The 25,528-nt window shown below is 44.8% G+C and overlaps 1 protein-coding gene across 1 annotated transcript in view; it reads left to right on the forward strand.

The window, feature by feature from the left end:
- The first annotated feature begins 2,246 nt into the window (after positions 1 to 2,246).
- Positions 2,247 to 25,528, forward strand: part of ELAVL2 (ELAV like RNA binding protein 2) — a 125,546-nt gene continuing 102,264 nt past the window's right edge. Inside the window, exon 1 of the mRNA XM_016208769.2 lies at positions 2,247 to 2,756. The gene's annotated coding sequence lies outside the window, so the exon portion shown is untranslated. The remainder of the gene's footprint in view (positions 2,757 to 25,528) is intronic.

Raw genomic sequence — 25,528 nt, forward strand, 5'->3', positions numbered from 1 at the left:
CATGCTAGATTTTCATCACTCCACACCACACCCAGCTTTCCATATCCACCTCCCCCAATCCTTTTGGAAAACATACCACTGTAATGTAAAAAATCTTTCTTGTGGATACAAACATGCACCAAAAAATAAAACTAAGTATTAGTTTCCACCCAGTTAAAATACACTTATGTAACTGTAAGTTAATGGTAAAGATTTTCTTCAAAGTGCTAAGAATATTGTACAAACACATGCAACTAATTCAGTATTTTTTTCAATAGTAAGAGCATGTTAACAAGGAGAAAAGACAAGTCACTTCATAGATAAATCTGATTAAACAGTATTATACCTTTACCAGAATTGTATTTCTCTGTATTGAGCTGGGGGTGAGGGGGCAGGTTGAAAGACGACGACAACAAACCCAGCCTTTCAACTGTTTATTCATACAGTGATTAATCTGTTCTAGACAAGGTACAGTCTTTCTTTTCCCTTCATTTGTCTTTCCCTCAGCCCATTGACTCCATTTCTTAAAACTGCTTTTCTGCTTCTCGTGAGTTTCACCCAGAGCTAGAGAATAGTTTTAAGTTGAAATTAGGAACACAAGCCTGGTGCTATATAAAAAGTGGGGGGAGGGATTAAAGCATGATAATAAATGCTAATAATAAGAAAACACAGATTCAGGCCTTCCTTTCCAACCTCCGGTTATTGTCATGCAAAGTAATACAACTCAGACATACTATACAACCTCTTTGGGAGATAAACAGATCTTCTATTCTTTGCCATTAATCACTTATCAATACTCAAGGACACTCTCAAGAAACTGATTTACTTCACCCCTCACTTTCTAGTCATTTTGCTTTATGACTATCTGTCCCTCTTTTCTCCATCCCATTCCACCCTCCCACAATCTCTAACTCTTACCTGTGACTCCTCTTTCCGGCATTCTCAAAGATAGCGACTAGTAGTAAATAAACAGGTAAAGGAATTCCTTTTAGAAAGGCTTGAGCTCCTAGAGGTGATATGTTACATTGCGTAAGAAACTTCAGTACTATCTAGGAAGTTGGAGCCCTCTTTCAAGATTGAAAGAAATTCAAGCTGGAAAAGAGCCTAGGTCAAGCGAATATTGTCTTTGCTTATACACCAAGTCGATCCTGAGGACCACAATTTCCCTTGGAGGAAGAAATAAATGCCATGAATCAAACTGTCTTTCAGCCTCCTGAATGTTATTAAAATATGGGGTTTAATAAAGTAGTCTTCATCTATAAAGCAGAAGCGTTGAAAGCACTTGATCTTCTGGTTAAACTTTATAAATCCTCAGAGGAAGAACCCAGATAAAGGCTTGAGTATCTCTACTGTCAGCAATACATGTGTGGTCCAAGAAGTGTACCGCCAGCAAATGAAGAGTGCCTTGTTCTAATTTTATATACAGCTGCTCTTTTTGAGTGTCCTCACAACTCAAAGCGAAGGACCTTAGCTCAGGACCTCTTTTCCTGGACAGGATGTTTATCCTACACTTTTCTATTCTAATATGAAGTGAAAGCTAATTCAAATCGTGCAGCTTTATTTAAAAGCATTTCTGACTTCGTTGTTATCCTAAAAGGGATGCTTTAAAACATAATAAAAACAAGAGAGCTGTAATATGCATACCTTAAAATAGAGAAAGACATAAAATTAATATATATCTAATACAGAATCCTGGAACACAAATCGGAAAAAAAAAAAAAAAAAAAAAAAGCATGCGGGCAAGTAATGGATGTGCCTCCATCTCTCACTCAGATCAAAGAGAGGGAGCTCTCAGTGACTCATACATACCGGACAGAGTTTAATGCTAGAAAGAAACGTGCCATAGCTCAGGCAGTGATGGCAAAGGAAACGAGTCTTTCGGAAGCTGGGAGCTTTAGGAGGAAAGGAGCTCGTGCCACATCGCAAACTCTGATAGTACAGTTCCAACCCTCCCACGTTGCTCTCGCCCCATCTCTTTTTGCTTCTTGCATTTCCCTTCGCCGCCAGTGTGAAGTGTGTACCGCCCCGCACAACTTACCTTGAAACGGGACTCCATTGAGCTCCGGAGAGTGACACAAGCTCCTAACCAATCCCGTTCCGGGCCCTCGCCGGGGCAGCCTCAAAGGAAGCGTTTCGACCAATCAGGGTCCTGGGGAGATGAGCAAGTTGCGTTGTGGCGCGGCTCGGCGGATACTTCCGCGCGCGCCGCCCGGGCTAGGCGCCTGGCAGAGCAGCTGCACAGCCGGCAGTGCGGAGGCAGAGAAGGGGCTGGTGATACGCGGCTATAAATCTGTGGGCCAGTCCACCTCCCTTTTAAGACGTCCTCCCCCGTTATTTCTGGTCTCAGTTAGAGATGCAGCAGCTTACTCCTGTAGCGACCTACTAAAAAGCAACAAGGAGAAAGACATCGTCTTTTTGCAAAAAACGTTCTTTCGTCTCTTTTCTTTGTTCCTTCGTTTGTTTTTCGTGCCCCTTTTTGTTTAGTTGAACGGCAATAGGAGGGTAGTCTCTCCGTCTTTTTAAACTCTCTTCTTTTTTTTTTAAGTTTCCCCTCCCCTTTCATATATATATATATATATTATTTTTTTCGCCATTTCTTTTAGCGTTGGACTTTGGGGTCGAAAGCATTTCTTTTGATTTGCTTCTTTTAAGCCGAGCACAGTTTAGGTTTCGTGCTGTCTTAAGAGAACTATCCAGCAGCTTCTTGCTCATCCTTATTGGGAGAACTGCACCGTTACTTTAAAAACACACACACACAAAAACCTTAAGGGAGAAAGGTAAGTTTCGGTTTGGTTTCTTTAATCATTAGTTTCAGCGATGCGCTGGCAAACCCAGAAAACCTGTAAGTGAGCGGAATACAGAATATGAAGTTAATTGCACATGTTTGTCTCCTTTCAAAGCTCCTGCTCTGCTCTTTTAATTCTGGAGAGCCAGGCTCGGAAGCAGGTGGACGCATGCTTGACGTACTGAATATTTGCAGATGTCAGGGGCAGAAACTTAAGTGGTAAATGCGGCCAGGGTAGAGCAGGGGTACAATGGAAGTCTAGGTGTTGAGCGAGCTTCGGGATTGAGGCTGGAAGTTCATTTCGTGGGAAGAGAGGGGTAACTTGGGTTTTGGGGGGGGGGGCGGGGATGCATGCCTCTACTTTTGCAAAGCAGCCGAAGGACTGGAGAGGCTTAAGTGCCGTTAAGGATAATTAGAAGCCCCGGACCTGCAGATTAGACCAGCGCAAACCCCAGACTTAATTGCATTAAGCAGACCGCGCGTGCCGCGGAGAAGGGATCACCAGATGGCATCTGGGTGCCGCACCAGGCAGCGCGTTGGAGTGGACCGAAAAGTACACGCCGCCTGGGGCCGGGGCCGGGGCGGGTAGGCACCGGCAAAACTCGTCGTCGCTAGGTGCGCGGGCTCTAATTCACGGGCGCCAGTGACCGTGGTTCAGTTTTAAAAGAAGGTAGCTAATGGAGGGTCGAATTCTTAAGCCCGTGCCGGGTACGAGGTTCCCTTTGTTCAGAAAAGAGTAAATAAGATCCGCGGAGCTGCGTCTGCGGAGCGGCGGCTGCCTGGGAGCCTCGCAGTGGTCGGCGCCGGGAAGTGTCTTCCAAGCCCTGTCCTTGGTCCTACGTGGCTGACTTCGTCTTTGGGGCGAGGGGGGAACCCCTTGGAGCCGGCTCCGCTGGGTCGCTCTCGCCCCCTCGCTTACCCCCACCCCGCCCTCTCTCCAATAGCTATTGTTGCACTGACGCCGGGAGAAAGACGGTTGGGGGCGAGGCGCTGGGAAGGCACACGCTTCATTTTAACTTTCGTGATTTCCCAGGGTTTAGGAGAAACCAGCTGGCTCTCTACTACGGAAAAGAGAATCCGGGGTCGAGGTGGGGAAGGGGGGGGGGGTGTTCGCCGGGCGGGGAGGGCGGGGGGGGCGGCAGTGAACCAGGCGCTGTCTTTGCCGGAAAGAAGTTTAAATTATTGGCACGAGGGAGGGTGGGTAAGTGTGTGCGTGAGGGCGCCCGTGCGGCGCTGGAGAGGCAGAGCGTGGGGAAAAGGTACAAAGCCGGCCGGGGTGGTTATTTTGATTTTTATTTTTTTGCTGCTCTCCACCCCACCCACCCTCCGGGGTCGAAAAGCCAACTGGCGGGCCAGCCTCGTCCAGACTCGACTCTGCCACCTCCCGGCGGGGGGGATGTCAAGGTGGCCGTGCCCGCCGCCGCAGCTCCGCGGCCAGCCGGACCTCCTCGCGTGGCCATTGTTGCTTAATTTATGCCCAGCACGTTGCTACGTACCCACCTATTTCACGTCTGTATAAAGAATTAACATGAGAGCTATACAACTGTGGCAAATTGGAGGTTGGATATGTTCTGCGTTTTCCATTTTCGAGTACGGGTTAGCGAAACTGATGTGGAGCCTGGGTGTTTTCGCCGGTAATTACCAGCTGGCTGTACTGTGGCGAGAGGGAGAGAAATAGTCAATCATTTAGTATTTACTCCTAGCTCTGCCGCGCCGGCGAGTCTCTACTTTCTCCCCGAAATGCACGGGTCTCTTCCCTCCCCTGCTCTTGCACAAACACTCCTGTTGGTTAAGATTCTAAGCCTTCGGCCCTTCCCCACACTCCTATTTATTATGCTCATCCTCTGGATGTTGGGAGTGGGAGGGAGACGGAGGTGGTTAATTTTTTAGGCCTACACTGCAATCTAAAAAAAAAATGTAGGCTTAGAATGGGGGAGGGTACAGGGCAGACAATAGTAACCAAAGGAATTATGTCCCTAATTGGAAATCGGTTTTTAAAGGTCAGGGACATGGTGTGCCTGTTTTGGGGAATGGAGGGGTTGGAAATCCGCTTGGTCTCGTAAGACTTCCTTGGTAAAATGGCTTCTTAAATGGGACGTCTAAAATATTTCTCAGCCTCTGAACAAATAAGTCAGTAAAACCTGAAAATGTTGAGTGTTTAAAAGTAGCCTTTTGTTTTTTTTGTTTCTTTTTTTTTTTAAATTTAAGTATCTTTCTTAGTTATTGCTGACATTTCCTGAGTCTGTCTTACACCTGGCACTCCTGGATTCCCCTTCCCTCTTTTAACCCAATGCGTGGGCACCCCACTTTATAAAACTAACCTGTTCTGGAGGTCTCCACGAGAATGCGTTTGCAGGTAGAAGTGTTTTGGAAGACTGTAAAACTGAAGAGAGAGGTCTCCTATAACTTCAAGAGGTCAGCTTTAGGAAGTAGGGCGAAGGGCATTCTAAGAGGCTTGGGCTTGGATTGACAAGTTTGGTTGGCCCATTTATGCCTAAGGTTTGGAAATTGGCATTTTTAGAAATCCTGCCAGCCTGGTCTGGGAATATTATGATTAACTTTTTAGAGGGAGGTCAAAGAGGCCCAGGCGCTTTGAGCACCTTCCCCAGGAACCCCTACAAAGTCAATTAAGGTCATTTAATTGCAAATCAGATTTGGGGTGACAACGGAAAGGCTGATAGAGAATCAATTAACTCCTTCTGATGCCCCCAGTCTGGGTCTCCCAAATTGAGGAACGGTCTGTTTCCATTTGGTTGGTGGTTGAGCTCCCTCGTTTACCATGCTTGATTTGAGAAGGGGGGCAGTTAGCCTTCCCAGCCCCCGCCCTGGGCTACAGGAGTGTCTCCCCCCTTCCCAGCTCCTCCCGTCGCGTGGGGGCGGGGAGCGCTGGGCGCCCGGAGCGGACCTTGCTGCATCCAACCCGCATCATGCCCTTGAAGCTGTAACCTCGGTCACATTCTTGCGGCGATTCAGTCGCCCACTGCTCAGTTCCTCTCTTACCTCCTGCGATTTCAGGTAGGTATGACAGGTGATATTTTTAAATGTGTGTGTGGGCTTTTTTTTGTTGTTGTTGTGTTTCTTTTTTTAGGGGGAAGGGTTAAGACAGAAGCCTTTGCAATAAAAAACAAAGAACCCAAACCACCGAACACGACAGGTGCTCTAGTAATTAAGCGGCTGAGCAGGTGTAAAAACGTGCTCCCGCCGCGTGGCTCGGGGTCGGTTTTAACTCGCAGCGGTGGGGCTGGGTCTGAGGACAGACACAGGTTTTTCTGGGGAAAAGCGATTGACCCGGGCGTGGGGGCGGGCCAAGGCCAGGCGGCGGTGGGACGCCCCCTCGGCGAAGAGTTGGCCATTTCTGGGCTTCCGTGGGGGGCGTTGGAAGGGTGCAGTGAAAGGCAGGCTCATAGTCAAGTGCAGGGTTTCCTATTTTGCGTTCGAGGCAGAATATAGCACCCCGCACAGGTTTTCGGGGCGTATTTGAACGTCAGGTTACATCTAAAGAGGCAGGGATGGGCAGCGGGGCTGTGGCCAAGGGGCAGGACCCTTCGGCTGTAGAGTAGTGGGGGAAAAGGGCTTTTAACTCTGCTCCTAAGCAATGTGTCTATGTGTGTGTGCGTACGTATGCATGCATATTTGCTACATATATACATCAAAGTAACCCCCCGGGAGAATCGCTTTGGCTCTCCGTTAGCACCCGGAGCCTCAGGGTTTACAAACTTAAACCCAGAATCTGCCGCCTCTGGGCGCAAGGGGCTCTTGGCGCTGCCAGAGGAGCCTGGCCAGGGAGCTTGCTGGACCCTGGAGCCCGGGAGGGACGGAGACCAGCGGCCGGGGCCGGGCGTTTTCTCCCGGGGAGCGAGTCGCGGGGCGCCAGGCAGGGCACGCGCCCCGGCGGCCGGCGCAGGGAGACCGCCGCGGCCCCGCCCCCTGGCCGCCTTCCAAGCAAGCCCCTCCTTCCCGCCCCGCTACAAACGGCGGGACCGCGGCCCCGCGCACTGAGGCAGCTGCGGGCCTGGAGACGAGGCCGGTCGCCCGTGCGGCGCGGGTGGGGCGGGCGTTCCCCCGCGTTCCAGTCCGCCTTCCCGCCACCGCAGGACTAGGGGCCAGGGACGCCGCCTTCGCCGCCACCGCCGCCTGTCTGCGGAGCCCGCCAGGAGTGACTCCTCCGCGGCTGTGCCGAGCCCCTCGGTGGGAGCCATAGCAGCTGCAGCCCCGAGTCGCAGCAGGCAAGTGCGGGGGGTGGGGCTGGGGGCTGGGCGGGCGGCGCGCCCTGCCCCGGCTCCGTGTCGGACGCCGAGGCTTCGGCTCGGCTCGTGCGTGCGCCGCGAGTCCGGGCTCAGGACCGGAACGCGGGCGGGGGCTGCGGAGGCTGTGCTCGCGAAGTTCCTGGAGCTCGGCCCCTTGCGGAGGGAGTCCTGGGCATTGGGGGCCTCGGGAGGTGGCACCGCCCCTCCGGTAGGCACGAGCGGGTTGGGGGCAGCGGAGCCGAGCCGAGCCGGGCGGCTGCGCCGGGTAGCGCGCAGAGGCGTGGACGTGCCCGCTACGGCCGCGTGTAGCGCGAGGAGGACTGCGCCCGGACGCAGGTGAGTGTGTTGGAGGGGAAGGGGGAAGGGGGCTTCTCCAGGAGAGGGCAGGGCTCCTGGGGTGGACCGGCACCCTCGCCTCGTGGGAGGCTGCGGGCACTCCAGCCAGGTGGTGTCTGGTGGCGTGCCCACTTGGTACAGCGCCTCCTTGCGCGTGCTCCTTGGAGCTCCCAGGGCGTCTCGAGACTTTGAGCAGCCACGCAGTGTGAGGAGGTGGCATGGGACTGTGGCCGCCCGTGGCAGAGCAAAGAGGATCCCCCGGGCTTCCTGCCCGTGGCAGAGCAGAGGATGCCCCGGGCTTCTCTCCCTCTTGCGCGGTGTTAGGTGAGGCCGGGCGCAGCCGCAGCCGCAGGAGGTGGCAGCTCGAGGTCAGGTGCCCAGGGTCGCTTCCCAGTTTGCGCCCTGGTAGCGCGCTGGGCCGGCATCGTGGAGCGGGGCCAGCCGGGCCACCGGGCGGGCGAGGTAGGCTCCGGGGCTTTGGTTTCCTCTCCGAGGCTGCAGCTGCTGCGCCTCTAGCCCCTCCGGAGGGCACCGGCCCTGTGCGCGTGCACCGGCGACATTGGTGGAGTCTCCGGAGGACCCGCGTCGGCTCCCCAGCAGGTGCTCCTCCAGTGGTCGTGATCGCGGCGTTTCTTTTAAAAGCCTACTTGTTAAACTAGAGGGCTGGCGCTGGAAACCTAGATGTGAGCTACGAGTTGTAACTGTCCAGATGGTCATTTAAAATAGCATTTTAAAAGATCATCTTCATGATAAAATCTTCATCTTTTCTGAAAATGTGAGGAAAGGAGGATTGGGCACCGGCTGTCTGCTCTCCCTGATTCCCTGCCCATAGAATGGTGCTTAACAATGCGAAATGCAACACCTCCGGCAAGGACAAAGACCTTTTTAAAAACTTAAGTTTTTGGTGGACCTACCCATAATTATTCTGTCTTTTTAAAACTGTAACTCAACGCCCCAAACTTAGAGCAAAATAAGTCCATTTAAAACCACTCGATGACCAAGTGGGGTGTAATTTCCCCATGCCCTTAAGAAAAATTGGTTTTTTCAAATACTGTTTAGTTGCCCTTGAGGACAGTTTTCTCAAGAGTCATTTTCCTAGAGTGGTCTGAATTTTTCCTTGCGCTAAGGTAGCTCTTTCTTGCGGAGGCTGGCCTGGTGTCTCCATTTTGGTGAGCAGATGGGAGAGCTTTACTAGATCGACTTTCTCGTCTGCACCTTTGGGTCTAGAAATGGTGACTGTTTTGTTGGGCGGACTGAAAGGCCACTGCATTTTTTGGGGTCTTTTCTTGAGGAGAGGTTTGTAGAAATGTTGATTTAACACTGCTCAGGTGTGTGTGTGTGGGTGCATACTAAGAGTGCCCTTGGGAGTGGGGGAGGAGAGGGGGCAGGAAAGAAACATCTGGAAGACAATGGCTGGGGGGGGGTAGGAAAAATTAGGTTATGAAGAAATACATTACATCCAGTTTTCTAGGATTCCTCTGCTTTTTTCCTTTCCCTTCTTGTGAGAATATTTTTGTGTTTGTGTGACCAGTACCTGCCCCTTACATCTTATTTGGGTAACTTGTCCTGCAACCTTTCAGGGAATGAGGTTTTTTTGTTTCCCCGCCTTCAAAGACAGAACCATAGGCATTTAAGGCCCCCCTGACCCTTCTTTAGGTGTTTCCTCCACTGTGTTAGTGTTTGCTCTGAGGAATCATGTCAGGTCAGCTGCTTGCAGCTGCATACACTGTTTCTTCATGGTTCAAGAGAATTTTCGTTTTAGGGAAATGCTCCTGGGATAGAACAGGTACCCCAGACTGGTCAGCGACAGCCAGACACAGAACAGGTACCCCAGACTGATCAGCGACAGCCAGGCACATCCCTTATTTACTGTCACACCTTATTTTATTGTATTTCTAGGCTCAGGATGTGTTACCAGAATTTCTTTTCTAGTTTTGTTTTTTGTTGTTGGTTTGGTCCAGGTACTGCTCCTTCACCAGGAACTCACTGAGTTCCTTCTCTGCCCGGGTTTTGACACTTTCCATTAAGACCCAGCTCCTGGTGAAGTGATGACGAACCAGCTCTGAGTGGCATTTCTACTATCCCAGTCCTTCATCTAGCCTTTCGGCTCTTTGGATAAGGGAAGATGTTCCTGGCTGAATCCTTGTTGCCACTTTCGACCATCCCAGCCTTCAGTGCCTTTCCTGTTAACATGATGACGATTTTAAAAAATACGCCCCCCCCCCCCCCCTTCTCTTTTAGAAGCAACTACCAAGTTTTCTTTAAGGAGACAGCAAAGCCATCCAGAAGAATGGGGTTCTCAGATGGGGTCAACCTTTCCTCTTTCTGATGGAATTTTTTATTATTTTTTAAAACCTGTGCAGCTTTTCTGGTGCTCGCATGGTACAAGATCACCACAGTGGCAAATGACGGTTCTTCATGTTCTTTTCCCGCAAAGGACTGGATGCTCCGAAAATAGCATCTTAGCAAGACCACCTTTACCATTTGTGATATTGACCTCTTGGTCTGCATGGTAGGGTCTGTTTTTTTGCTCTTATTTGGACTTATATTAAATCTACATCATCACATGCTTGTTGCCACCTGTGTTACCAGTGATGTTGATTTGTAAGTAAGGGAGGCTGGAGATCTGCAGGACTTAGCTTGGGCAGGTTATTATTATTATTTTTTTATATGGCATTGTGGGGCCGGATGGTGTGCTGCCCACAGTAGTCCACCCCAGCTCTTTCTGATTCTTTGGATAGTCGGCTGGACAGGCCAGTAATCATAGCAAACCACATATTCGTAGGTTTTTTGGTTTGTTTTTTAGTAGCATGGGTACTTGGTTGGAAGCAGGGTCGCTTTAGGGCATGTGACCTGTACAGTCATAACCCCTATCCTTTAAAATTCTTAAATTTTTGGACAAGAGGACCCTGTACTTTGATTTTGCTTATCGTGATCAGAAGCTTTCTCGATTGTTAATATTCAGCTGCCAGTATTGCTGCTCTATGCTGATACATCATAAAACAGTTTGAAATCGAAGGCTTGGTGCATTGGTGATGCCACACCCAACTCCTGGATTATCACTGTGGAGAATGTTAGATGCACAGACTGCTCGCTGGCTTTGTCCAGTTTCATTTTACAAATGTGGAGGTCCTCACTGGTTCTGGTTACTCACAGGACCCACATGTTGTGTACTTTATTGCCCAACTCATTATTTCATATGCCGCTCATAGGCAAGAACATTTGTATTTACCTGATTCAGAATACTAGTGTTCGCAGCACCAGTTGCTTTTTCTTCCTTGATTTCAAGTAATATAAATTTGCTAAGTAGAAATGCACTTAAGCTTCAAAAGCACTATTTTGTTTGAAGGCTTTTGTATATTAAAAGATACATGTTTTATTATGCTTTAAATAGGATTGGTTACTTTTGGAATCTGAATAAAAATAGGAACTAGTGTAGTAAAATTTTATGGAAGTTTTATGGAGTATTTAGGAAATTTTTTACTAACAAGAAACAAACAGATTTGGCAGTTAGCATGCATCATGTGTGTCATCACTTTAATTTTAGTAAGGTCACAGGAGAATTAGGGAAGAGGACTTTTATATCACTTGCCTCGTAACTCCATCGCATAAAACAAAACAAAAGGTGACTCTTTTGTGAGAAACCCTGTGTTAGGTGCCTTCCTATAGGCATCCTCCCCTTTAATAATACCAAAGCTAAGTTTTCAGAGATTGATCTACATAAAAATAATCTATTTTTGGTTAAGGTGTTAGTATTTCTTTTCTTAGAGTTTTGGGTTTTTCTGCTTTGCATCAATTTCACTGATACTCCTAACTATGTTTCTTTTTTTGAACGTTGCTGAATAGTTTTGTGTGATGACAGGTAAGGGCTTTTCTTGTAAGAAGTCTTCATGCAGAGAAGGATAGGTGCTTTGGGGAGTGGAACAGGTCAAGTAACCCAGAAGGTCATAGGACTGGGTGGCATGGGGTTAAAACCAAACCAATTTGAAAATTGCCTTATTAATTGTAAATAAGGGTGTTTTGTTTGCACATCCGGGGTACTTGTCTGTGATACTGATTTCCATGGTGTCAGTTTCAGGCTAACAATAGCAAGGGAGGTTTGACAGGCAACACTCCCTTTCCCACTTGTAGAAATTATTTGAAAAAAACTTGACCATTTTTCTCAATAGGCTTATGCATCATGAGACAGTTATAGTAAAATGATAGGTTTTTTTTAAACCATGTTGAAGGTTTTGCTTTAGATCAGATAAATTTTGAGCTCCTAGGTTGAAATATCTGTATATTTGTCTCTTGTCTAATCTAACAGTGATAGATTCATATGAGACTTTTCCCTTGACTCAAAAAAGGAGTCTGTCTCATAAAAAGGAAATTTATATGCTACATGACTAGCTTTTCTTTTCCTGCAGAATTTTTGTTGTTATGAAGTGTCTACCACGGGAGATTATTTCAGCAACTTTAACGACTGAAATAATGTAATATCACAAAAATTCCTCTTTTCATAAATATCAAACCAATTAACTTCTTTCACGATGAGGTTTTATTTCATTTTGCTTTTATAGTTAGCAGTGGTCAAACTCATTTCAAGCTTCAGTAGACATTTTCTTTGACCAATTTTATCTCTTTATGAGAACAGGGGCAATAGTTGTTTTAGAATTGTTAGTTTTCCCGTATTTCTTTCTTATGGAGTTACTGTAAAATTGAAATTTCTTGTTAATATTGAGGAGCTCAGAATCTCTGAGCATCTGAAGAATGCTGTGGGCCCTTTCTCCCTAGGGAAATGTACGTACGCAGAAATTTTTATACAGTTTTTACCATATTGCCCCCTGGAGTAAAGAATGTTAAAATGAGGCTTTATGTGGGAAATAGGGCTTTGAAAATTGGAGTTGTCTTCCTACACTGGTGACATTCCTGCAGGGTGAAGCCATTCGGATGAGCTCTTGTCTGCTGAATTGTTAGTGATGTGGGCCTTTAGCATCCATCCAAGACCGACTCTGAGCTTTCTTGTCTCCTTGCAGTTTGTTTGAAAATCCATTCTGATCTTGTAAACAAATATTACACATGTAAGGTCTTCCTGTGACTACAGTGCTGCCAGTTTTGCTACTGAGTCGTCTTGCCTCAGTAAGTTCTGTCACTTAGGTTGAAATTCTTAATTTAGCAGAGCCAGGTGGAAAATACTAGGCTGGGCGTCTGAAGTTTCCGTCCTCCGGTTTTGGCTCAGTTGCCTGTGTCCTTGGATCCTTAACCTTTCTTTGAGTATAAAACAGCACCCTCCACATCTCAAAGACAGGTGAGGATGAGCGTATGTCGAGATTTTTGGCAGCAGAATGGCAATGTTGACTGAATTGGGGGGTGGTAATAGGTGGTCCAAATAGATTAGGTTTTATATATTTGACCTTCGGTGTGTTTCAGGAACTGTTGTTTTTAGTGATTCTTCATAACATGTCATCATACATATTTCTGCCAGGGTTTGGAAAGAAGCAATTCCCAAACTGTGGCGAGGTTTTGGGAAAATTGTGACTTTGAACATTTCAGGATGGAGATATATACAAATAAATCTATGATGATGGAATTTGGAATGGAAGTTTAAAATACTTTTTTCTCTCCTGAAAATACAAATAATGCTAAAAGATACATGTGCTGCAATTATGAGAATTTAGCCAGCTAACATTTCAGGAATATAAATGTCTTAATTGAAATTTTCCATCTTTTTTTTTAATGACAAATCAAATTTTTAAATGTAAGCGTTTGCATTAAAGTAATCGGTCTGATTAGAATTTTGTTTACTGTCTTATCTAGGATTTATTCCTGTACATCCCAATAGGTAGTTTAGACAGAAATACTTTATTTTTCCTGCGTGCTTCAATACTTCTCACCACCCCAAGTGAAAGTCACTGATGGATGTCCTGTCAAGTAAGTTATTGGAAATTGCTCACTTGTTTAGTTTTTAAAGGATGTTTAACACTTTTTATTCTTTCGGCATCATTTGTGCATATCAGAAGTACGAGAGGTATTTCTCAAAGCAAATAAATCACAGTGTATTTGAAAATAAATTTAGCAAATTGGGTAAGGTGGGGAAAATATTCCTGGAACTGATTGTACTGGATCTTGAGTTTCTTCTGAGCTACTCTTCAAAAGTGAGATTTTTCTATTTCTCTGATGCTGCTTCTCTGTGGGAGGCCCCTCTGGTGACTTGAGGACCACCCACCTTTATTGCAGAGCTATCCAGAACATTTTAAATATACAAAGTTTATTATAGAGTGAGCAAGTTTTTTTATGACCTATTCCCAAGTAAGGCCTATTTCTGTATGAGTTTTCTCAACACCATTTTCTCTCCCCTAGGTGCTACTTTCTGGTGGCTGGTTTACTTTGTTTAAACCCTTGGGGTCCTTTTCTGGCCTATGGCTGTGAATGACTCATGGACTTTTCCCAAATACCAGGTCATACAGGCTTTTAACTTTCATCCTTTCCCTGCCATTGTCTCTGCGAGGAACGAAAACTACCCACAGCCTCCCTGGCTTCTGTGTGCCGGCCTCCTGTCCCGTAGTCACCGTCTGTGCTTCCGAGCCCCGCGCTAGTTCCGCTTCAAGCCTGGCATTTCTGGGTCATGTGCAGCGTGCTCACTTGTCCCTTTATTTTCTTATTGGGCTTGCACTTTTGCATCCGCTCTTAAGCAGTGTGTTACATTTTACTTACTGAAGGATACAGTACCCTTATCCACGGGTTTGCTTTTGGAGGTTTTCCTTACCCATGGCCTAAAAACATTAAATGGAAAATTCCAGAAATAAACAGTTCATAAGTTTTAAGTTGGGTGCCGTTCTGAGTCGCATGATGAAATCTCACGCCATCCTGCTCTGAACGTGAATCATCCCTTTGCCCGGCGTCTCCACGCTGTGTACACTCCTCGCCCTTTACTCAGCAAGTAGCAGTCTCCTTGTCAGACCTCCTGTCTCGGTATCGCAGTGCTTCTGTTCACATAACCCTTGTTTTACTTACCGATGGCCCCTGTGCTGCACGCAAGAGGAGTGATGCTGGCAATTCAGATATGCCAAAGAGAATTCACCTTTAAGTGAAAAGGTGAAAGTTCTTGACTTAATAAGCCATTTTATTATCTCACATCATCATCATCATCAGAAGGGCTAGTAGAGTATTAAAAAGAATTTTGAGAGAGAGCGTAAGAGATTATATTCACATAACCTTTATTACAATATGTTATTACAATTGTTCTGTTTTATTATTGTTAAAACTTTACGGAGCCTAATTTATATCTTTATCATGGGATTGTATGTATAGGAAAAACGTAGTATTTATAGGGTCCAGGACTATCTGTGGTTTTAGGTATCCACTGGGGGGCCCTTGGAATGTATCCCCTGTGTATGAAGGGAGACTACTCTCTTTCCTGTGACCAAGTGAATTGCTGCCATTAGAAGATGAAGCAGAGAAACAGGTATAAATGGACAAATAGTTTCCACCATAGATCCCAAATGGTGGCCTGTGGGCTGCATAGTGTCTGTAACTGTTTCCTTTGGCATAAACTGTAATTTTAAAAGGTAGTGAATTGTTGATTGAGGTGTAGGGAAATATCATAGAAATATCCAGAGTCATATTTTACATCTCTTGAGAAGTTGGAAGGGAAGAGCAACACTGGGCCTGTAGTCAACTGCACCCTTTGTATGGAACGTGGCATGTTTCACTTCAGAATAAATCACTGCCTGACCTTTGTGGGTGTTTGAGTTTGTGACTTTCCTGCTCTGTTTCTGAAAGCCCTGAGAATTAAAAAGTTTACTCAGATACAAAGACAAAGGCAGTGGTCCCAAAGATGTCATATTCTTTGATTTTCTTAGTGTTACGAATAATGTTTGAGTAGTGTTAGATTGCTCCTTACAAATAGATCTTGTCGTCTCCTTTACCTCAGAGAAGTCTTGTCTTGGACCTCTACTTCCTTAACCCTGGTTGTAAGGCAGTTTCTCCGTTTTTTAAAATTATTTTTAAAAAATTTTATTATTTTTTTTATTGATTTCAGAGAGAGGAAGGGAGAGGGAGAGAGAGATAGAAACATCAGTGATGAGAGAGAGTCATCGAATGGCTGCCTCCTGCACGCCCCCTACTGGGGATTGTGCCGAAAACCCAGGCATGTGCCCTGAGGGGGAATCAAACCGTGACCTCCTGGTTCATGGGTTGACACTCGGCGTGTAGCCACGCCAGCCGGGCAGGCAGCTTCTCCTTTCCCTAGATGGGCTTCCTTCCGTTTATCTCACCTTCCCCCTCCCGCGGGATGTTGGACCTGGCCCCATTGGGAGCAGGGATTTCTTCCTGCCGGCTGCTTGCTTGTATTTATTTCGATGCTTTGGGGTCAGCAGACGTTGCTTGGTGCTGTGAAAACTAACAGGATATTATGAGCTGTTTGAAAGAGGCCTGTGGACCTCCCGCTACCCTCGTAGCTGATGGTGTCAGCTTAGGAAAGACATTCCCCCCCAGGTTGCTGTAAAAGAAAGAGCTGATACGAGAGGCTACCAGGTGTGAGGTTTACGTGTGTCGTCTCTGCTCTCCCCCTTCCTTTTCCAGTCTTCAGCCTTTCTCTTCTCTGGAAGCAGCAGGGCGCCTTCCAGAGCTTTCTCCCACCTGCGCAGTAGAGCGAGCTGATGGGCCAGAAGCAGGCAGAGGCTCCCGTGTCATGTTTGGACCCGTGCTGTAATTTTATTTTACAGTGAGGAAGGTGGATGTTATTAATCGACTCCTGAGCATAATAGCACAATTTGAATAGCAGAGAGCAACTTTGGTGTGTGTTAATGTCTGGTGAGATGAATACAGATGAATGCTAAGTAGGTAGAAAATGTCAGTGTAGAGCATTCCTTTTGGTAACTTACAGCACTTACATTTCCAGTTAACTTTTTGTTCCCCCTGGCAAACAGATGTGAAGATCTGTTTTATCAACCCAGCATTAATGTAGCTTTTGAGGATGGAACAATGCCTTTTAAGCCCTGCTCTCCTGGCAGCCACTTGTGCTAGGCCGATCATAATGAGGAATTAGAATGTGTCCCTATATTGAACATGTTAGCAAAACCCTTCAGAATAATAGGAGCTTAATGCCGGCGGTTTTAAAAATTGGTGCAGTTTCCAGCCCAGCTAAATTTTTTTTTGTGTTTGGGCTGTGAGTCAAAGTATGTGTTTTATTTTAAAAAACTTATTTTGAATTAACTGTATATTTAAAAAAAAATTATTATAGGTCTATTTTGAACTTTTTTTTTAAAATCCTCATGCAAGGACATGTTTTTCATTGCTTTCAGTGAGAGAGGAAGGGGGGACAGACAGAGAAACATCGATTGGCTGCCTCCGTATGTGCCCCAACCGGGTATCGAATCTGCAACCTAGGTATGTGCGCTGACTGGGAATCAAAAGCAAACTTTTGGTGCATGGGATGACATCCCAACCCACTGAGCCACACCAGCCAGGCCTGAACTTACTTCTAAGAGGCATTTAAAAAGAACTCTTGGTACCAAGCATCTCCCCTGATTATATGATTCTTTTAGAAGAACATGTTGCTAATTTTGGTGTGCCCTGGAGCATCTGGTTGTGGGGTTTCCAGGATATCTTCATTGTTGAGTGGGGGGTGGGGAATTGAGAATTAATTAAAAAAAAGAACAAGCTTGTTTTACCTCCTAAAGGTTGACACGGCTTCTACTGTGTGATATGAAAGGCTATGGTACATGTGGGCTGGCGGTTAACTCAAGAGTAGACTTTTTCCAAATTCATCTCTAGTTTTTTCGTTTAGTTTTGTTGAATGATCTTAAAAAGTGTCTTCATGTTTTTTTGTACTGGGACTATGCTCAGGAGCCAGGAAGATCATGTAATACTTACTATTTCATCACATTATATCTAAGAGCTAGCTAGCTACTGAGAGAAATTTAGAGAAGTTTCCAAAGCACTCTTGTCTTCATGTTCCTTGGTCTGTCTGCTTAAGGAGATGAGGCAGAAAGTGATAATTTAAAAGATCTCACAGCCTCTCCCCCTCCCTCTCCCAGGAGCTTAATAGCAAGCATTTGAAGAGTTGAGAAAAGGAACATACTCTCTGTGTCTGTATTCTGGGCATTAGGGATATGGCCAGGTCACTGCGTATTGCTTCAGCAGCAGGAGTGTGTGGCTTCTCTTGGTCAGTTTTGTGTGTACATTTGTTTCCCTAGTTTTTGTGTGTCTCACCCACCCTTCCTGCCACATCTTTTGTTCTTTTTGATTCTCTCTTTTGTGATGAGTAACTGGTGCCTGGTTTGCCAGGAGCCCAGCCACAGGTGGAGGATATTTATGCAGTGCGGAACCTGCCAAGTTTTAAGTTGTGGCTGGAGAGAAACACCCCTGCGATTGTCTTAATTTTGTTGTTGGGTAGGAAGAACAGATCCCAGGCAGGTGTGTGCAACTACGTGAAGCCCCTAAACCTTTCCCTATAATTTTTTTCTCTTGACAGCATGATGTGCCAGGAATCTCCTCTGAGGATAAATGTTTTTCAAAACACCTAGAAAAAATCATAAGGACTATAACATTTCTTCGGCTCCTTCCCTTGTCGTTCTAGTAGCAGGCAGGAAGGAACAGGTCAGAAGCTGGGATGCTTTTAAGAGCACTGATGACACCTTCCCCTTGAGACTTCCCCATGCCTAAGGCCGCGTCCACCAGGCGCGTGGGTTCTCAGGGTTGCTGCTGGTTGTAGCTTTCTCATGCCAGTTCTTAGTGTTCTCGGGTTTGGCTATTGCTTTTCTGCATTAATGACATTTACATTCCTTTTTTTCCTTTCCTTCTGAAAGATGATTGACCGTCCTGTATGCCTGCTGTATGTCCTTGGGGTGCTGGAGCTGACAGGAAATAATATGTATCCTTGGACTTTTTAAAAGTTTGGCTAATCTCTCAGTATTGTTTTGTGGACAGTAGGGGGCAAAGTTTGATTTCATGGTGAAAAGAACATAGATTTGTGATCCAGAGAAGAAAAGAAAAGAGATCTTTGTTTTTTTTGTACAACTTCTGAAGTAACTTCTAAATTATTGCCTCTTAAGACTGCAGTTAGAGTAAGAGATTTTGTTTTGGACAGTCACGTTGGCCTTGTATTGGGAGGGAACCGCAAGGAGCCGCCTGTTTTTAGTCACTGACAAACCTGGCTATTAGGACAGAAAACCAGGTGGAATCAGTAATTGAAGATGGTGCCCCACCTGAAATGATGGATCCACGAGGCAGGCAGCATTTACTCCAGTAACAGTGGTGCCACCCAGTGTTTCGGTTCTTCCAGGACCTTGCCACAGCTCCTTGGGCTCATGAGTTTATAGATGAGGGACATGAGGCTCGGGGGTCAGGTGGTTTGCCCAAAGATTCAGTCTCCTGAGTGGGGAAGAAGGAACTGGGTCTGTGACTGCACAGTATTTTCCTTTCCACCTCTGGTAGTTCTGCTGGCTGTAGTTTGAGGTGGCTGAGGCCAGAGATAGATCCATGAGGCAGCATAGCACCTGTATCTGGGCTTCTCAGTGGTGGGCTGTTGTAAACAGGTTTTTGTTTTGAAAGCTTTACCTAGGTCCCTGTAGCACTCCCAGCAGAACACCCACCTCAGGGCCACGATTCTGACTTTGCCTTATTTTAGGTCTGTGACTAGGTGACTCCTGGAAGGATTCCATTACGGGTTGGTGTCTTCCTGATGCCAGTTGGCAGTCCTGACTTGGAGAATTACTTTTTTTGGAACCGTATGACGTATGGATCGGTTATTTTCTATAAGCGAGAGAGTGAAGACACAGTCTTCAGACTTATTTTAGGATACTTAGAAATAAAGAAAAAGATCAAAATACTGTATTCTGTTTGCGGTGAAAGTGACATTTAGATAACCCTAGCTCCTTGTAGTAGAGAATCTGTAAGGGCTGTTCCTAAAACTTGCTAGGTTTCTGAAACTAGTACGTTCCAAATCTGGTGGGCTTTTAGAAATATCTCTGTTTGTGTTCTCAGAGGAAAAAAAAAATTGCAGGTCAGGTGCGTAATAGGATGTATGACGTCCAAACTTGAATCAATAAAATAGCCACCCCGTAAAGATTATTACTGATTCATCTTGTTCCTCCAACTTAACTCTCATACGGATTGGATGGAGGGCGGGTGGCGAGGAAGACAGAGTCAAGAGAATCTTTTCTTTCTTCCCTAGAAAGGGAACATTTGCCTCATTTATTATTTTTATCTCTTGCACCTAGTGTACTCCTTGTTTGTAGTAGAAATTCAGGAGATGTTTAATTCACTTAAATTCGATGTTTGGAATACAAAGACCATAGAGGAAAGGTGAGATAATACAGTACTTGATTGAAACTTACTATCAGTTGAGAAAGTTTTATTTGCATCTGTAGGTTCACCATGTGAATAGGTAGGTGATCCAGCAGTGAGAGCTGCAGAGTCTAGATCTTCTCATCACTGGGGGCTTTGAAATGTCCTCTCTTTTTCTGATTTTGTAGTATAATTTATCAGTATTTTTTTGGTAGCATTTTTCCAGTGTATTGATTGAGGTGGTAAACACTAAAGAGGAACGTCTGTTCAGCTTTTTGCTTCGTTTAAAGGACTCTACCAACTCACCTAGAATTGTAGTTTGTCATCGACTGAATTATTTGGTTAGTTTTTGAATAATCTGTTATAGACACCCTCTGACAGATCTTGGCAACCTGTTCCACTCCTTCACAGTGCTGTGTCCTTCCCAGTATTCATTTACATTTAGACTAAACACAAATACTGTATTAATTTGGAACTGTCTTTAAAACATTTGTTAGGATGGGAGAGGCTTAGGCAGTTTTCATTTATGTATGGAAGACATTTATGTATTGAAAAAGAATTTTTTTTCTTAAAATGACCTGAAAGGCTTTTGGGCAAGCCCCTTAATCCTAAAGGGTTTTGTATGTTTGTAAGAGAGTGATAGAGTCAGGGAAAGTGCTCTAAGTAATCAGGCAAAATCTTGGAAGAAAAGAGGCTGAAGGGGAGGAAGTGAATTCTCCATGCGGCTTGTGTCGTCACCCACACAGATCATCAGGACTAAATATTCTCTTTACTGCCTATGATTTCATCATTCCACTTACTAGAACATATACAGGGTGGGGTAAAAGTAGGTTTACAGCTCATATGGAAAATCATACAATAATAAATAATAATACAAGAATACACTCTATTTCGCATGCTCACAACTGTGAACCTACCTTGGCCCCACCCTGAACTCTTAATTCATTAGGTTTTTCAGAGAGGTGTACTCTGGTGGCTAAAAGAATTGCTTGCTTTCTCTTGTTTTTAATATTATATGGTAATCAAAACTTTGAAACCCCTTTAGTTTAATCATCTAGAATGGTTTCACCTGGGTATAGCTTTTTCCTCCTCGGACCTTGTATCCTCGCAGCTTTAAGTCCTCACTCCCTTTTTCCTTAGTAAAGCCGTTGAAAATATGCACGGTAGCCTCCACTCTTGAAAAGGGGGAACTTGGAGAGACGTAAAACATGCTTTAGTTCACGAGAGAGGAATTCCGATGCTACTTCCTGCGCTGTTTGGACGGCAGCGATGAGAGCTGAGGGCTGGTGTGGGGACTGGGGCTGGGGTAATAACTTCCCATTGACCTGTGAGTCTGCTCTTTGTCTTTTCCTTTTTATTCTCACCTGAGGATATTTTTTTCCATTGATTTTTTTTTTTTTTTTTTTTTTATGAGAGAGTGGAAAGGAGGAAGGAGGTGTGGGGAGGGAGGAGGTGTGGGGAGGGAGGGAGGGAGAGAGGGAGATACATCAATTGGTTGCCTCCCGCTTGCACCCTGAACCTGGGACTGTGGATCAAACCTGCAGCTGAGGTATGTGCCCTTGACCAGGAATCAAACCCACTGTCTGTTGGTCCACAGGCAGGTGCTCTAACCACTGAGTCGAATGGGCCAGGGCTGGCCTTTTCTTAATGGTTCTTTAAATTAGGTTGCATTTTTTAGGACATTTCTTAAATGTTTTCAGTTACATTGGAAGCTCCTTGATATCAGTGATCCTGTCTTAGAGTTTTATTTCTTGAACTTGGAGCCTACTTCTTTAAAATAAATATTAAAGTTAAAAAGTTATATATGCCAAAGGTAAACACATTTACTGCTTGTAAATGTGTTTTCCAATGGTATACTCAGTCTTTGTACTCTTGGCTGCTGTGAAGTCACCGTGTATAATATACACATTTGACCAATTGGAGCTAGTCACAATTCTTAATATATAAACTGAGCATTTTGATGTTTTTTATGGACATTAATTATTACTAAACAATAGAAATGAAATGCTGATAGTAGTTAATTTAATATTTTAAGACGACTTTTGCATTAACAGTGATGTTTCTCTCTGTCTGTCCCTGTGAATAACTGAGACTTCACCTTATCTATTTGCAGTCTCCTACCTGGTGAGTTTAACAATTTACTTGGACCACATAGGAGAAGATCAGGCGTGGTGCTCCTGTAACCACTTTGCTTAGATGGAGACTCCGCTTTTACATGTATTTATGACCTATTTTATACAGCTTCAAAGCGTGCTATATTTTTAAAAAAATTATTGTTGCTTTAGGACCAGACTGAAGTGGCTGTGTTTGCCAGGATTAAGGAGGCAGGCTCCAGGGATGACCACCAGGCCAGTCATTTAATAGCAGCCTGAAGCCGCTTCTGGCTGTCGGAAGAAGGGCTCCTTTCTGCTCAAAGCCGAGTCTCTTTTGGAGCAGATAGAGAAGTTGAGAGCTGTAAGGTGGATGCTCTAATCACAGAGGGCGAACCTTAAGAAGGGTTCCTGGGCTGGCTGCTCCTGTGGTTTACTCCTGCGGCCCTCCCCCAGATCCAGGGTACAGCAGCAGCTCCATCTGGTATGTCGTCGGCCTGCCGTGACATAGAACTGTTTGTTCTGAAGTAGCTCATTTTAAAGCTGCAGTGTGTTAAATGGGCAGCCCTTCATCGAAGGCCTTGGGTGTGTTGGCAGTTTATCAGCAGCAGGGTTGTGATCCTGTCACTTCTCGTTAATGAAGGCTTTTTATTTAGCTTAGCAAATCATATCTCCTGTTAACATCCACGCTTTCACATGGTTAACTTGAAAGGGATGTTTGTGACTTTTCATTAATTAGTCGCCATCAGGGCGCTTTGGTCCTCGCTTGTGATAGCCGCTTAGCTATATTTCTTCTTCTGAGAGGCAGCTTGTCTTAAGTGAGGAAAACCCCCAAATGATTAAAATAATTCTTGTTCGTTTATTTTTGATTCTTTTTTTTTTTTAGCTTTCCTCTTAGGTGGCCATTTCCTCCGGTCTCAATTTCACTTCCATTTTAACATTCCTAGCAGGGTTTTATCAGAGCATTTATGTTCCCAGTGCAGCAGTTTTTTTTAACACTTTGTTATTTCTGGGCAGCCCCAAAGAATAAGTATTTCGTGTTTATATTTAACATGCATTTCTTATATATAGTAAATTCGAGCTCGAGGGGGCCCCCTTTCCTAGTGTGGACCAATACGCTCATTTCATACATGCAGAGCTGATGCTAAAGATGTATTGCCTCCTGTCTTATGAATAGTGACAGTGGTTGGTTACTCCAGACCTCTGGCTGGTTCCTGACATACCTTTTCTCCTCCCAGTCCCCTCTGCATTGGGAGTAATACACTGCTGCATTACTTCTGTTTCATGTTTTAAAAATGCAGGCAATGCCTTGGTGGGATTGTAACTTACTAAGTTTTTAGAGGGCTTTCTGGCAGCAACTAGCATAATTAAAAACGCATAGACTCTGAACCAGCAATTTATATCTTTAAATTTATATTTTTGCCCTCTTGTATAAGGTATTAATTGCAAGCATTTTTTTGAAATAGTTAAACCTTGGGTGTTTATCAGTAGTGGTTTGGTTAAGTTAATTTGGGCGTATCTCTATTAAATAGTTATCTATAATGAAAGAATTATCTGTGTGCTGATACTTAAATGTAAAAAGCAAGGTGCAAAGAGCATTATAGAAAGATCTAGCTCTGTGTACTTGCTTTTCCCATCTGTGCTTGTTTACTTTCATATTCCCTTTGCAAATTTTCACATTGTTAATGAATCTGTTAACCTCTGGGGTGTGTGTTGGAAGAATTAGACCTCTCTCTCTCATTTTATAAGGTTCAGCAGACTTTCAAAAATATTAACATAATTACTAATTACTTCAAAAGATAAAACCTCCTTTGTATTTTTCAGAGCATTTTAGTAGATCGTCAGTATTCTCTACATCTAAACTGTTGATTAGTGTTCAGTGCCTGGGTTGAGCCGAGCTTCATGCCATGTCATTGGGAGTTCAGAAGCAGTAGGATTCTGCTGCTATCCTTAAGTCCAGTTGGCAGCCCATAGGCAGGAAATGGGATGAGTTGATTACAGGGTTCAGAAAGGGCTGCATAGTTGGGAAAAGATTTGTGAAACTAGGTGAACATGGCACTGTTGGGAAGGCTTTATGTATGTGGAGGGAGACTCTTTTTTTTCTAGGAGAAAAGGCGGAGAGTTAAGCATGGTGTCCTCCCAGCATCTTGCGGGAACGGTTTTGACTTGTTACAGGATGTAGGTGTCCAGAGGGCCTCGAAGCCCAGGAAGGAAACATTTCTTTGTGGTGAAGGCTCTTGTAAAGCCTGTGGAGTGTGGGAGTATTAGAAAGAAAACTTAAGAGAAACCAGATTGAGAACAGTTTTCAGGATGGCTTGATGTGAGGAAAGTGGAAACAAAGGACCTAAGTTGATAGGGCAAAAGCAGCCTGGGAATGAAGGAGCTGGGCTTCGGGAGGAAAACTACGTGACCTGGTAGAATCCACCAAGTGAAACAGTGCTACTTGGCATCCTGAGTACTCGTTAGAGGGGGGAGACTGATCAGATTCTCAAGTGTTTTCTAAAACAAAGTATGTTTATCAGTATTTAACGTATTAGAAATTAAAAAATAATTTTAGTTTAAAAATAGTAAACCAATAACATATTAACAAAATTAACATTTTAAGAATGAAGGATATGCATTGTCTTCTCAAACAAAAGAGTGATAAGAGTGTCATGGTTTTACATTTTCCCCCATCTCTTTAGTATCTGGTTTAATAGAAGTCAGCTGTGTTCTCATATTGCACCAGACTGAATGCAGGAGCAGATACCACAGGTCATAAAAACTTTGGAAAGCTCTAAGGTATGTTATGAGAGAGAGAGAGAAAGAGGTACTGTTTTGACCTCCCAGATCTATGAAAAGGTCTCAGACACCCTCAGGGGTTCCCAGATCCCACTTTGAGAACTTCTTGGACTAATGGCTTCCGGGGAGAAATAGGACAAGGCTCATTTGAGCCATAAAAGAGCATTTAGAATCTGTATGATAGGGAGGAGTGGATAGCCATCTTTCCAGGGGAAGTATAAATTTCAGAATAACTGCACACAGTTACGGTAATTGAAGGTAAGATTGTGCTGGATGTTGGAGACTTGAATGCTGTGACTAGGTGCTGTCACTCGCAAGTTTTACCTTGGTCCCAGTCTTAGGTCTTACTTTGCTTTCCTAAAAATTGAGCCTGTGCACCAACTCTCAGAAGTGTCTTGTAGCACTAGCGTTCTATGATTTATTTATGTATTTTTTTATCGTGCTCTCAACGCTTCACTTTCTGTAAATACACACATGCCCACACATCTACGTGCACACATTTGGAGCACTTTGGAAGGTCACGTGAGCTAAAAATGCACCTTGGAGTATTTCACCCAAGTATTTTCTTTTCCGACATTGGTTTCATTGGCCTAGTTTGTTTCTTAAATAGAAATTGACTAAATGGTACTGTGGGTGTATATAGAATCTTAGAACCTCTTTTGTCAGCTGTTGAACACACCTGCACTTTAAAAAAAACTTTCCACTGCATTTATTTCCCTCCTAATTAGTCATAGGACCAGGTGGGTAAGAAGGAGAAGGTGAGAGAGGGTCCTTGTCGGGTGGGGCTCCGCTTGTGGGCTCCAGGTTGCTGTGGTAGCTGGGAGAAGAAAGTGCCTCGGTAGTTCCTCCTTCCTTTAAAATGCAAATTGGGGGTGGCGGTGGTGAGTGGGTGCACATTTATTTCTCTGTATAGGATGCCACATTTAGTGTTCTGATAGAATATCTTTCTTTCAAGTTTATGCATTTAATTTGGATAACAAATTCCTGAATAGTATCTTCTCCAATTTTGAGACCTTCATATACCCTGACCCAATTGAGAC

The sequence above is a fragment of the Miniopterus natalensis genome, chromosome 12 (assembly GCF_054644295.1).
Source record: "Miniopterus natalensis isolate mMinNat1 chromosome 12, mMinNat1.hap1, whole genome shotgun sequence".
NCBI lineage: Eukaryota > Metazoa > Chordata > Mammalia > Chiroptera > Miniopteridae > Miniopterus > Miniopterus natalensis.